The 12,943-nt window shown below is 35.5% G+C and overlaps 1 long non-coding RNA gene across 1 annotated transcript in view; it reads right to left on the bottom strand.

Annotated features, from left to right (window-relative positions):
- Window positions 1–12,943, bottom strand: part of LOC114467878 (uncharacterized) — a 60,016-nt gene that overhangs the window by 15,660 nt on the left and 31,413 nt on the right. The gene's annotated exons all lie outside the window — the stretch shown is intronic.

The raw sequence follows: 12,943 nt of genomic DNA, 5'->3' as shown, positions 1-12,943 counted from the left end.
CAGTTATCAGGACATGAAGAAGCAATGGCTGAATAGACATCCCACTCCTACGCATCTTTCTGATTCATTCGTCAGAATTTTTCCAGTCTCTGCTGGTATTAGAAGAAGAAGAAGAAAAATGTGTTGGCTATGCAATGACCAGGCCTTCCTGATACTGGATGTCATTATTGAGCATTACAATACAGAGATAAAGTGGTGAAACATATATTTTAACATGATAAAATCAAGATACATTTCTTATTTACGCTGAAATATGATTTTTGAAACATCATTATGTACCACAAACATGTCAGAACCTTGACAATCAGTGAGTCCTTAATCATATTCACAACAGAAACTTGGCAATGAACTTTTGAGAGCATGTATGCCGTTCATTGTTTTGTCTCGCAAGAATGCCCATTCATTGCTGCACAGCATTTATTAACTATGATATGCATTGCTGTAGATTTGTTGGTTGTTTATGTGAATAGAAGTCCTGTTGGGTTTCACACAGACATCATCAATCTCAATCACTCTTTGGTCCTCCAGTGCCATGAGCTTTTCAGAATAGTTTAACACTCCACAGAAATTTATCTCAAACATTGGCCATATTTATTGCATTTAGAAGTAGTCATTTTCTCTATCATTTCAATTTAATAGTTTTCCCAAAGTGTGTTGAGGCTTAAAGCTGCAGTTTGTAAGTTTTTTTTTGGGTTTTAATTGGTCAAAAATCCATAGTCATCTTTTTAGTGAATCTATGCTCCTTCTCCTGACTCTCTAAATGAGCGTTAGAAATTCAGGAGCGTGACGCTGAACTTCAGCCAATCAGAGATTTTTCTACCAACAGGGAGATCCCATGAGCTGTTTTAAGCATTACTATTGGCTGCTCAAGCTGCTCGTCAAAACTTGATGTGCGTTTCCGAGCTGAAGTCTCTAATGCGGCTTTTGGCACAGCGGTTACACGGCAAATTGAGAGGAAAAAGGAAGACCGAGGTGGAGAAGCAACAGAATAAACTCACAAACGTGTTCAGTCGGTGTGTGCAGCAAACTGCGAGCGATCTGCTTTCAGTCAGCTCAGTCTGCCACGTGTCAGAGAGAGAACAGACGTAATAAATAGCTTATTAAAAATGATCTGTGGTAGAAAGAACAGACCCAATTCATCTGCATTGTGGACGGAGTGTGTCTGCTCTGATCGGCTGAGATCGGCTGCTTGTGTTTGAGCAGTGGCTGTGACTCTGACCCTCTTATTGTCCTCACAGCAGCAAGTGATACGTGCTTTCATGTCTCTAAAGCATCAGAAAACTATCCAATAGCACAAGATAAAGTTCCTACATTTGTTACTGGTCTCAATGGAGAAAACAGTCTCAGAGAGATCCACAGTGTGCCCGTGCAGGCAGAGTTTGGTTCAGGAGGGGAGGTGGGAGCGTGGAGCACCTCACCATTCTACAAACCCCAGCTTTAAGGCACATGTTTTTGAACAGAGCCAGTTCTTTCAATTTCTCCACTGCTGTTTCTTGAATTTTACCAATGTGGACTCGTCTTAAGGACTAGCTTTGAATTTCAGTGTCAAGAAACACTCTTTTGTTTCTATTTTTCTTAAGCGTAAAAGTGTATTGGCTGATATTTAATGGTCCCATGTCATGCTATTTTTCACCCATCTCCATTTGTTCTAAGAACCCCAAAAACATAGTATTTGAGGTTAATTTTCCCAAACTCGCCTGTTTTCCAGAGTTTTAGCAACTCTACACAAACAGGCTGATTTGCGGCCTACTTATGCATATTCATGAGTGGGCGTGTCTATAGACGGGACAATGGCTTCCTCCTCCCCGCACGGTGACGTAGGACGGCCCGCCCTCCTCCCACCCACTCCGTAGCCGTGCTCATGCTGCTTTATAAGCACGAGACGTGGGCATGGGGGCGGGGCGTTCACCGGTACATACATAGACTGTAGAAAATACATACATAGCACTGTGCAAAGGACGCTGACATGCTCACCTTTGTGGGCGTGTCTGTTTACATGTCAATCACGGCAGAGAGCTTCCTTGAGGCGTGGCTTCTCCAGCGTCAAATTCGTCATCAAAGTGAGAACGCGTCATCAAATTGGAGCGAGGTGTTTGGGCTCACCCTGCAGTAAGAAAGGAGCAAATCACCGTCTAACTAACGATTGATGGAATCAATGAAAAAAACACTTTGGGCGTCTGTATGAAGCCCTAATAACACTTTTATGATGTTTAAAGCACAGAAAAGATGATTTAGCTTAACATGGTCCCTTTAAGAAATTCAAGCTTCCTTTGTTTTTATTGTGAAGCCACTCCCCCGATCCCCTCAAAGTCCTCTGGGGTATCGGAGGAGTGACTTCACATACTGGTGGGGGTATGTCAAGGCACTTGTGTGGGTAAGATTTTTCTTTATTATTATTATTATTATTATTATTATTATTATTATTATTATTATTATTGTGTTTTATGAATGAAATAAAAAGTCTTTTGGAGCTTTATTTCTTAAGAAAATGTATTTAAAAGTTTTGAAAGTAGGAAACCATACATTTTGTCATCTTTCCAAAGGTGCTCAGTCTCCCAAAGCCCAGCTGTGTTTCAGCTATGTACATCCTGATTCATTATCTTCATTATCTGCATATTAAAACAAGAAATTATTGTGCATTGATGCTTTTCCCCTAGCAAACACAAAGCAGATTAAAGTGCTAAAAACTGGACTGTCAAAAAAAAACTTAGCAGTCACAAAATATAAGGGAATGTGTTTGGTTTTTGTGATTTGTGAGAAAACGCATTCCAAATCTCATGAGATATGGTTCACAGGTTGGACCAGGATTAAAGACAGACCACACGAAACACAGATAACATGTTGAGTACCAGGAGAGTAGACAATGTGTGAAAACAAATGCACCTTAAATAGATAATACACACAAAAACTCTCACACAGGTACACACACGTCTCATAATGACGTGCCCGGAATTTCTAATGATTTTAATTAGCAACGGTGAAGTCTTTGCTCGCGTTGCTGACGTTCTGGGATGGCCTGGAGCCAATTAGGAAAATGTGCTGATCAAACAGCCGGCGTTCGCCATGCAACAACTACCCTGAGAAGCTTCTGCTGCTGCAGAGGGACGGCCAAGCTCAGGGCCTCTCGCTCTCACCAAACCAACTGTGGAAAAGAAAAAATGACAAACTACGGTAGTTTTTATGGTCGTTTCTGCTGTCCACTACATCTTACAGTGGCAGAGGTGTAAATAGTACTGATACATACTACTCAATACTCTTACTTGATTGAAATTGTACTCAAGTACAAGTACAAGTAAATCATACATAAAATACTCAATTATAAGTAAAAAGTAGCTCAATTAAATAGTACTCATAGTAAAAGTTACTAGTTACTTTCACCTTCCCCATCTTTATTTTTGGTAATAAATCTTGCCAGTTTCCTTGCGTACAGTAAACATCTCATGTATAAACTTAAAAAGAAAGAGTCCAAATATTGCACAGTTGGAATTTCATTTATTTTCCACAAAGGCATCTGGATAAGATAAAAGGTTAATTAAAATGTACATTTAAAAAAAAAATTAAAAAAAATAACACCAATAAATTCCATTCAACATAATAATAAAAAAATCATTTATGAAGTCTAAAACCATGAACATAACCACCATTTAATGCTGATTTGGCACGGTGCATTACGTTTAATCTGATTGGTCGGCTGTGATGTGATGCATTTGCTTGTCGTCTGGTCATTTAACTTTTTTTGTAGTTTCCCAATGTCCTTTGATCATTTTAAAACAAATAATAATAATTAACTCAGTGACGGTTGGGTGTAGAAATGTAACAAATTACATCTTTAAAAAGTACTTAAGTACAAGTAAAATTTCTGATTTAGAAATATACTCAAAGTACCCATAAAAGCAACTCAATTACAGTAACGTGAGTATTTATAATCCGTTTCTTTCACCTCTGTACAGTGGTGAGAAAGATTCCTCAGTTCACAATCAAATGTTTTAGAGAAAATGTCACAGATTTCATCCCAACGGAGAATATTCTTCCCTTAAGGGATGTCGCTCAGTTCACACATGTTTGATTTAACTTTAGATCCAAAATATAGGACAAGTTATAGTGACAATGAAGCCTGGCAATAATTACACTTTTTCCCCATTGTTTCGAGTAATGTTTGCAATGCTTCTGAATGTAGATGTGTTAAAAATAAAAACAGATGAGTGAATATGAAAGTAGAAAGCTTATATTTTCTGAATGTTAATATGGTCAAGGAATCCTTCATCTCTGTCACATTCATTTCTCCAATCCCTCCATGAAGTCTCTCCTCCTTTTATCATGAGACATCTCTGTCTCTTGTGATTAATGATGTTAATGAACATGTGCAGCCATTCACACTGCCACACATTATTCTATCTTCTGACCGTGGCCATGTGTCATCATGTCGTATAAAGGATGGGGAACGTGGCCCTGTTAGATCAGTTCAACCAGATGACATATTTTTTGGGGTTGCTTCTGACGGCAGAAGAACGTCATCTATGTGTCTGTTGGGTGACGTGTACACACGCACACGCACACACACACACGCACACACACACACACACGCATGCGCACACACACAAAAATCATATACAATAATGATGTTGTGGTTAATGTTTCACAATGTTTGGCTTTGTCATCCAGGGTTGGGGTCAATTACATTTGTCAGTTACTATTACATTTTCAATTACCCATGTTAAATTACATTGCATTTTTTCCAATTGCAACTAAATTACAATTATAGAATTGTACAATTACAGAAAGCCAATTACAATTATCTTCTCAATTACTAAAGTTCAGTTACAATTAATTACAATTACTGGGCCTAAGATAAATTACCTAATAAAAGTTAAAAAAAAATAAATAATAATAATTCTATTGAATTGAAAAAATCATACCCAGAGTAAAGCACTATTTGCACGGGATTAGTTTTACCTATGGGACCCCATGTCATAAATAAATGACCCACCAACGTCTGCTTTTTATGTGGCGCATAACTCAATTACAATTAGTGATTAGCGTTTTTTCCAATTATCGGATCGGGACACCCCAAACCTGATAACGATACAAGGTAACCATGCTTTTATTTGACTTTGACTGTGGACATACTTACTCCATGACCTTTTCAGTTCAATAGATTGAAAAAAACAAACCATAATCTGGTATGTGGTAGATGGTGTACATTTTACTCCACCCCTCCACACAATACCACTCGTAGCCTCGACGAGAGCTACATCTTATGGCGTTTTAATATTGCGATATATCGTCGCAAGATATATCGTATCGTATCTTTATTATTTAGTTTCTAATTGGAAGATGGGTATAATCCAGTGTTGCCTTACCTGAAGGGGTTGATAATGATTATGGAGCCTGTAGTTCATTGAACAGGCCGTATCTGTGGAGCTCAATCTTTCCTATTCACTCCTGTGTTGCTACAAAGACCTGGTCTTGTTAAACTTTCATTTTGGCAGACGCTGCTGGCTTGTCCGATTGACAACCACTGGATGATAACTGCATATTTGAACGCTCATAAAAAAAGCATTTCATATCTCTGTGTATTGTATCAGATGGGACCCTGAAACATGGCTCATCACTTTTAGTTTGGAGGCTACAAACTGGCCGTTACAATGTGAAATTAATATGACAGAAGGTGCATCTGCTGTAACGGACGCTAACAGCAACTAGACAAACCGGGTTAGGCCTTATAAAGAACATTTTTAATGAGATATTTTATGATACTACATAGCTGTCATATAAACTGTTTCACTGGTAAGATTGTTGAGACTAATTTAGAGAGAAATGGATTGTGTTTTGGCGTAAAGGAAAGATGTGCAACGTTGTTGACGTGTCACATTAGATTCTTGTGGGAAAAAAAGCTTGACTTTGACTGTGCTGCTTCCCATCAGAGGTCATGACATTTTAACATTTGTTATGACTTCATCACGCTCTTGTTATTGTTAGCTTACATTTTAGGATTTTTAAACAACCTTATACACTTTTAGGTTTGCCTGTGGTCTGCTCTGCTACATGACCTGACTCACTGAAACCTGATCAATAAATATTGTATAGTAGAGCTGGGCAATATGGACCAAAACTCAAATCTCGATATTTTTTCTTAAAAAGGCGATATACAATATAAATCTTGATATTTTTCATTCAAATAAAGTCAGAATAGAAATTCTGGGTTAAATTTGCTGATGCAAAATGCCACACAGGCACATTTATTAACAAACAGCTGTACAATATGTGCCACTTTTAGCTTTGTCTCCTCTAAGGGACAGCACGTGTGAGTGAGTTCTGTAGTGTGGCTTGTTAAGGGAAAGGTCTGGGTTACTTAGGACGCATTTAGAAATCCATCTAACTGTGCTTTTTATGCTGTTCTGAGAAGAAGTGAAAGCAGAGACTGCTAAACAGAATATTTTAATACAAAATGAGCTATAGAATATAAATATATATCCATATAGGCGATATTATAATTTTTTATATCGCCAAAATAAATAAAAAAAACTCGATATATCTTGTATCTCGATATATTGCCTAGGTCTAAAAAATAGTTCTATATTCAACAACATATGTAAATAAATAGGTTATACTCTCTTTAAGTTCTCAGTTTTCATGTTCGTAAAACAGATACTGTTTTTGTTGGGTTTTTTTAATTAGAAAAAAAAAAAAAACTACTTTATATTTCAAAATTATTTCCTGCACATACTCACATACACTACCTTTTTAAGTCAAAAATACTTTTTCGTCACCCTAAATATATAGTACTGTCCTACACAATCCCTGTGCATATTATGATGTAAGCGACAAAAAAGACAGTCTTCCCTTATTCTTTTTCATAGCCAACAAAAATCCTGCGATATTATTTCTGTCACACTGGCACTAAAAATCCAAAAATTTTAATAAATCAGCCGTAAGGAGCATTCAGGAGTGTTGCAAAGGGAAGGGAATAAAGAGAGAGTTGTGTGTGAAATGAATGCTGAAGCTATGTGAATGAGGCGATGCAGCCAAATGAGCTAAGCTGACTTTCCATGAAAAGCTCTGAGATACCAGGCCTGTGTCTGGGATCCAGTTCTGATCTATGTGATCTCTGCCCAGTTCAGCCCATGTGATGCTTATGCAAAGCTTGTCCATCCTGCAGCTGGACGAGAAATCAATCACACCACACACAAACCTCCTTTTTCTGCTCTCGAACAAGAGAGCCAGCCATTGGGGTCACATGACAGTGTGTGTGTGTGGGGGGGGGGGGGTCGTTTTAAGACATTAGGACGCTCTATTGATCAGACCTGTTAACACTATTGAATCAATAAATGTATTTATTACCTGCAATCATTTGTTTCATCGTGTACGTGAAGATTGAAACACGCCATTTCCATTGCATCCACTGTCAAAACAGGATAAGGTACTAAAGTATAAATATAGAGCTGCATAATTAATTAAATTTGAATCGTGATCACGATTTTGGTTGCCACGATTAAATTAACCTGATTGTCGATAATAGTTACATTTAAAATACAGGCATTGCACTCTGTAATAGTGCATTTATTTTATATTTGGATAGCGCTTCGAGATGACTATTGTTGTAATTTGCACAATATATATAAGGTTGAATTATTCAGTTAGCCTTTAGTACATTTTCAATTATTGTGCTAATTTTTATCTTTTTTTTATTGTAATTCGATTTTTACGCTTAAATTTACACTGCAAACCATACACATATTGTTAAAAAGTAGTGCAATAAAAATGCAGATTTTCCCCATATATGATAAATAATTGTGATTACAATCATGATGACAATATTGATCAAAAATAATAGTGATTTTCATTTGTGGCCATAATCGTGCAGCCCTATATAAATGGATGTATCTTTGGTGCACACATTTCCATCAGGAGCCTGTAGGACACCAAAGTAAACATCTCTGACGTCTGCAAGTTCTCAGTGAGGCAAAGAAAGGGTTAAAAACAATGACATCATGATAAAGTAAGTAAAAGGTAAATACAGGAAAATATTCCAAAAGGTGAACACACAACTGTATTTTATTTACACACTGACATGTTTTTGTTTTTCTAAAACATCTGACTTCTAGTAGGATTAAAAAAAAAACAAAACAAAAAAAACAAAAAAAACATTTCTTTTAGCTGCAAACCAGAAGCTTGTGTTCTGGCTGTATTATCGAGCTAAATAATCTAAAAACGTTTTTTTTTTTATATATATATAATTTTATTGGAGTGGTAAAATGTAAAACGTGCTTTTTCCTTCAAGTGAGAACAAATCCATGCAGGGTGCAGTTTTAAATACAGTGCCAGTCCCAGTAGGCCTGTGCTAATGCCATATGCCACTATAATTCAACCAGTTCTGACATAGCTCCCCCACTACTCACACACACACACACACACACACGCACACACACGGGGTCAGGGGTCATCGCCTCACACCAACCTCCATTTTTTAACAGTGCACACGGTTGATGGGACGTGTTTGTGTTAAAAGAAAAAAAACTGATTCTGGTCATTTTACAAAAACTCCAGTTTCTGACGTCAACTGGAAGCCGTTCCTTAAGAAAATGCCACATTTCAATTGTGTATCTTTCACTGCGGGTAGCTGAATACCGTATTTTCGCAATAATTTCAATTTAAAAAATATGAATCATTCAAGGTGATGTTCAGCTAAGTGTGGTATTCTTGATTGTAAAAACTCATGGAAACAAGGCATTGAATTTGGTCCATTCCATCATCTTTCTATTTGCCTGAAGATGTGGGTGGAAGACACACACACATACACACACACACACATACACACACACACACACACACACACTGTCAATCCTCAACGCTTCATTGATCAAGGACAGACGTGCTTGTAAAACTGGCCCTTTTAAAAAAAGTAAAAGCAAATCACTCACATTAATTATCACTCTGCCTATTGTGTGAGGGTGCACACACACACACACTTCCTTGTGTGCAGCTAACATCCCTTTCATGATTTCACATTGCACCTCACACTTGAGAGCTCCATGATGAGATGGAATTCCAGCACCTTCTAAAACATGAGCTGCTCTTTAAAAAAAAATGGCAGCAGTCTTATTAAAACTAGTAATACCCATACAAATATATATGTATATATATCCATCTTTTATCCTTTACTGTATATTTATTAGTAATATTATTATAGTGTGTCTGGTTTTTTGTTCTTCGCACCATCCACCAAAGCTAAATTCTTTGTATTGTTCTTTAAACTGTACTTGGTAAATTATGCTGATTCTGACAAAAAAAAAAAAAAAGGACAATTAAAATTAATTGTTTAAAAAATAAAAACAATAATAATTGTGAAAATGTAGCTGACAGCAATTTCAGTTGACCAGCATTGATGTTAAAATGGGCTTGTTTGTGGTTATTTCAAGGGGGGCCAAAAATGGATGATTTTGGACCTAATTACACGACAAAAGAATTGTCATGAGAATTTGATGTCATTGTGGTTCACTGACAATTTTTACAAATGGAAAACTAAAATAGAATTTAATTGATCACAACTACCAACATATTTCAAACATTTCATTTATTTTAAGTTGAGGTTTTGTTTACTCAGAGAAGGTTTTTTTTTTTTTTTTTTTTTTTAAATAGAAAATTAACATACTGTTCAAAAAGAAGACAAAATGAATCTCACTGGAACCATTTCATTTATTGTTCAAGCATTTAATTCTAATAAACAAGTATTTTCTTTTTAATTTATACAATTACTCGTCGTGCAGTCCACGTTTTATTTTATTTCATAATTTTATATTGAAACACAAATATAAACCTTAAAATATCTTCCAAAAAATAATAATAACAACATCCACAAACATTCATACAGGGACTACAGTGGGTAAATATTTAGGCTGCACACACACCCTTCACACCCTGATCACAATGCATCGACTAAAACGTCAGCAAATGTATTCCAAGCCAGCGTCGTCAGATTGGGTCATAATCACGATTTATTTCGCATTGCATCGTAAATTAATGTTGCGTCTCTCACTCTTAACTCGATAACGACAAACCTCGTGCAGCCACTTTTTTTTTTTTTTTTTTTGTTTTTTTTTAAATGGTGAAAGATTCCCTGAAGGTTTTCCTCCTCGATCCGGTGTTTTCTCTCCCGTGCAGCTCGTGCCCTGACTTGTCTCGAGGCTCGTTTCACGTGTTGTCTTTAACTTTTCAACAAAGATCAAGCACTACTGGTCTGCATTTAGTTTGAAAACTAACCTCGATTATTTTATATATCCAACATATAATTTCCTCTGTCTGTAGCTCCCTTTGATTCACGCTTGACTCATATGGCTTCAGGGGCAATGGGGTCCGCCTTTGGGCGCCTCGAAACCGTCTCGTCTTATCCCCTTTCATCATCCAACTCTGGACGCCTTGAAACCGCCTGGCCAGTTATTGCCTTTTTTTTTTTTTTTTTTTTTTTTTTTTTTTTTTGGACAGCCCAATGCGGACTGGCCAACAGCCAATCAGAGGCTTGTTTACATTCTGTTGAGTGACAATGCTCCGGCTGGCTCTGTGCCAGCCAATCAAACGCTCACATACAAAAGTGAGTTCATTTGTAAACATTTATAATAAAGTAATAACCCCGCTTCACTGTAATAACACACTACAGTTCTTAGAATTGCAATTTTGTCTTCCTAATTTAGTGAGGAGTATGAATTATTTTATTCATTTGCAGCCAAAAATGTAGCCAGAAAGAGATAATATTAATTCACTAATAATAAATAAATAAACACTGTGTTGCATCTTTATGTCACCTATTTAAGTATAGAGTGGCTATAGTTTTATTATAAGAGTGTAGGGTAGTAGGTATTTGATCGAATTAGTCAATTTAAAATGATTCCAGTTATATCAATCTAAACGTCAAATAAAACATTGGTTATCATTGTCCATTTATGTTTCAAAATATTTGTCTACTTGTCACCCAGATGAAAAGGAAATACTCTTTGAATTATGAATAAAATTATTAATTACTGATTAAAAAAAAAAAAAAAGGTTAATTCATCATTTCATTCAAAAGCTCTTTAGAAGGATCCAGCAAAAAATAATAAATAAATAAATAAATAAATAAATAAAGGAACTGACTTTATTGTTGTAACTGTAAAAAATTATCAGCTGTTGTTTTATACTTAATATTATATGGTCCCAGTAGGTCAAACTGGGCTATTTGTTGGCACAAATTCAGCTTCATCTTCCAATATATTTATATATATATATATTTATATATGTATTTCTTTTTCAAGTTTAACAATTAATATTTGCGCAACTTTCAAAACCCTGGAACTGCATTGCATGCTTGTTTATCCTAAAAACAAGGTCAAAATGAGCAACAGCTGTACGTTACTCATAGGAACATCTGCATCCTATTTGTCATCTTTAACATAATCAAACAACTGTTAGTGGTCACCCTGTACACTTACCAATAAAAACTGCCCTTACAAAATCTGTATTAAGATGTTAAGAACTAATCTTCCCTATACAATGTTATATAACATCACAAAAGCCTGATTTGGTCATTATTATTCTTATTTACAAACATTTAATAGAATTATAGGAACATAAATATGAAATGTCCACTAGAAAAGAGTCAAATAGTAAAATATACTAGTACTTAATAGTGGTATTACTACAAAGACAATCAATATTTCATGTGTAGAATGTTGTATAAAAACCTAGTAGGACACTTATTTTAATAATTTTATTGATATGCATCAGTAAAGAGATACAGCTAAGGACAAAGTTGCAAGAAAGCTGCATTAACCATCAGTTTTTGAGCACTTTAATGTAACCCGCATGAACAGATGAATAATTAGTTGGGTATTGTCTTTTTTGTTGTGTCATATGTTGTATCTTTTAAGTTCTAGAATTGTAATTGTAGCTTGTATTGTATTAAAGGATTATTAAATGCTGGTTTCAACCATGCCTGTTGTAGATGTCCAAATTGGGAAAATATTATTACATTAAATAAATGATTTACAGGTTGACATGAAGTCATTTTAATACTACGCCTTTACTCATTAAAAATGTTCTCCTCAGAGGTGAAAGTAATGGATTACAAGTACTCACGTTACTGTATATGAGTTGCTTTTATGGGTACTTGAACTTTTTTTTGAGTACATTTCTAAATCAGTCATTTTACTTAAGTACATTTTCAAAGAAGTAAAGTCATTCTTTACATTTCGACACACAACTGTTACTGAGTAAATTATTATTTTTGGTTTTAAAATGATCAACAGGCATTGGGAAATGAAATGACCAGACAACAATAAAATGCATCACATCACAGCCGACCAATCAGATTAAATGTAAGGCACCGCACCAAAACAGCATTGAATGGAGGTTATTCTCAGTTGTAGAGTTTTTAAATGTATCTATATACTTAGAGCCTGATTTTTTATTTTTATTTTGAATTTAATTAATTGGTGTTCATTAAAAAAAAAAAAAATGGCTACAAACCTTTTATTTCATACAGATGCCTTTGTCACTTCCTCTTTAAGTTTATACATGAGATGTTTACTGTAGTTGTTCCAAAACGTTTTGTGCCCAAAGGTACATCCAAGGACTAGTAAAAATCTGAAGGCACAACTATTGTGCAAAATAGCCTGTATAACACGTGATATCACTCATATCATGTACAATATCTATAAATGTGCATAATGATTTACTAATGCCAAATAAAATGTGACTAAGACAACTATATTACGCATGAAATATTTATTAACTATATATATATAGAGAGTTTGCCTCTGTATTATGAAATGAGTGCATACAAAGTAGTAAATTAAAAAATAATTATTTTTGTGTAGTTGTATATTGCAATTATAATGTGTGGTTGTCACAAAATCCACCGTTTGTGAACCACTGGTTTACTGTACGCAAGGGAACCGTGGCAAGATTTATT

This window comes from Gouania willdenowi, chromosome 8 (genome assembly GCF_900634775.1).
Source record: "Gouania willdenowi chromosome 8, fGouWil2.1, whole genome shotgun sequence".
Classification (NCBI taxonomy): domain Eukaryota; kingdom Metazoa; phylum Chordata; class Actinopteri; order Blenniiformes; family Gobiesocidae; genus Gouania; species Gouania willdenowi.
This window is presented reverse-complemented; position numbering and strand designations above follow the sequence as displayed.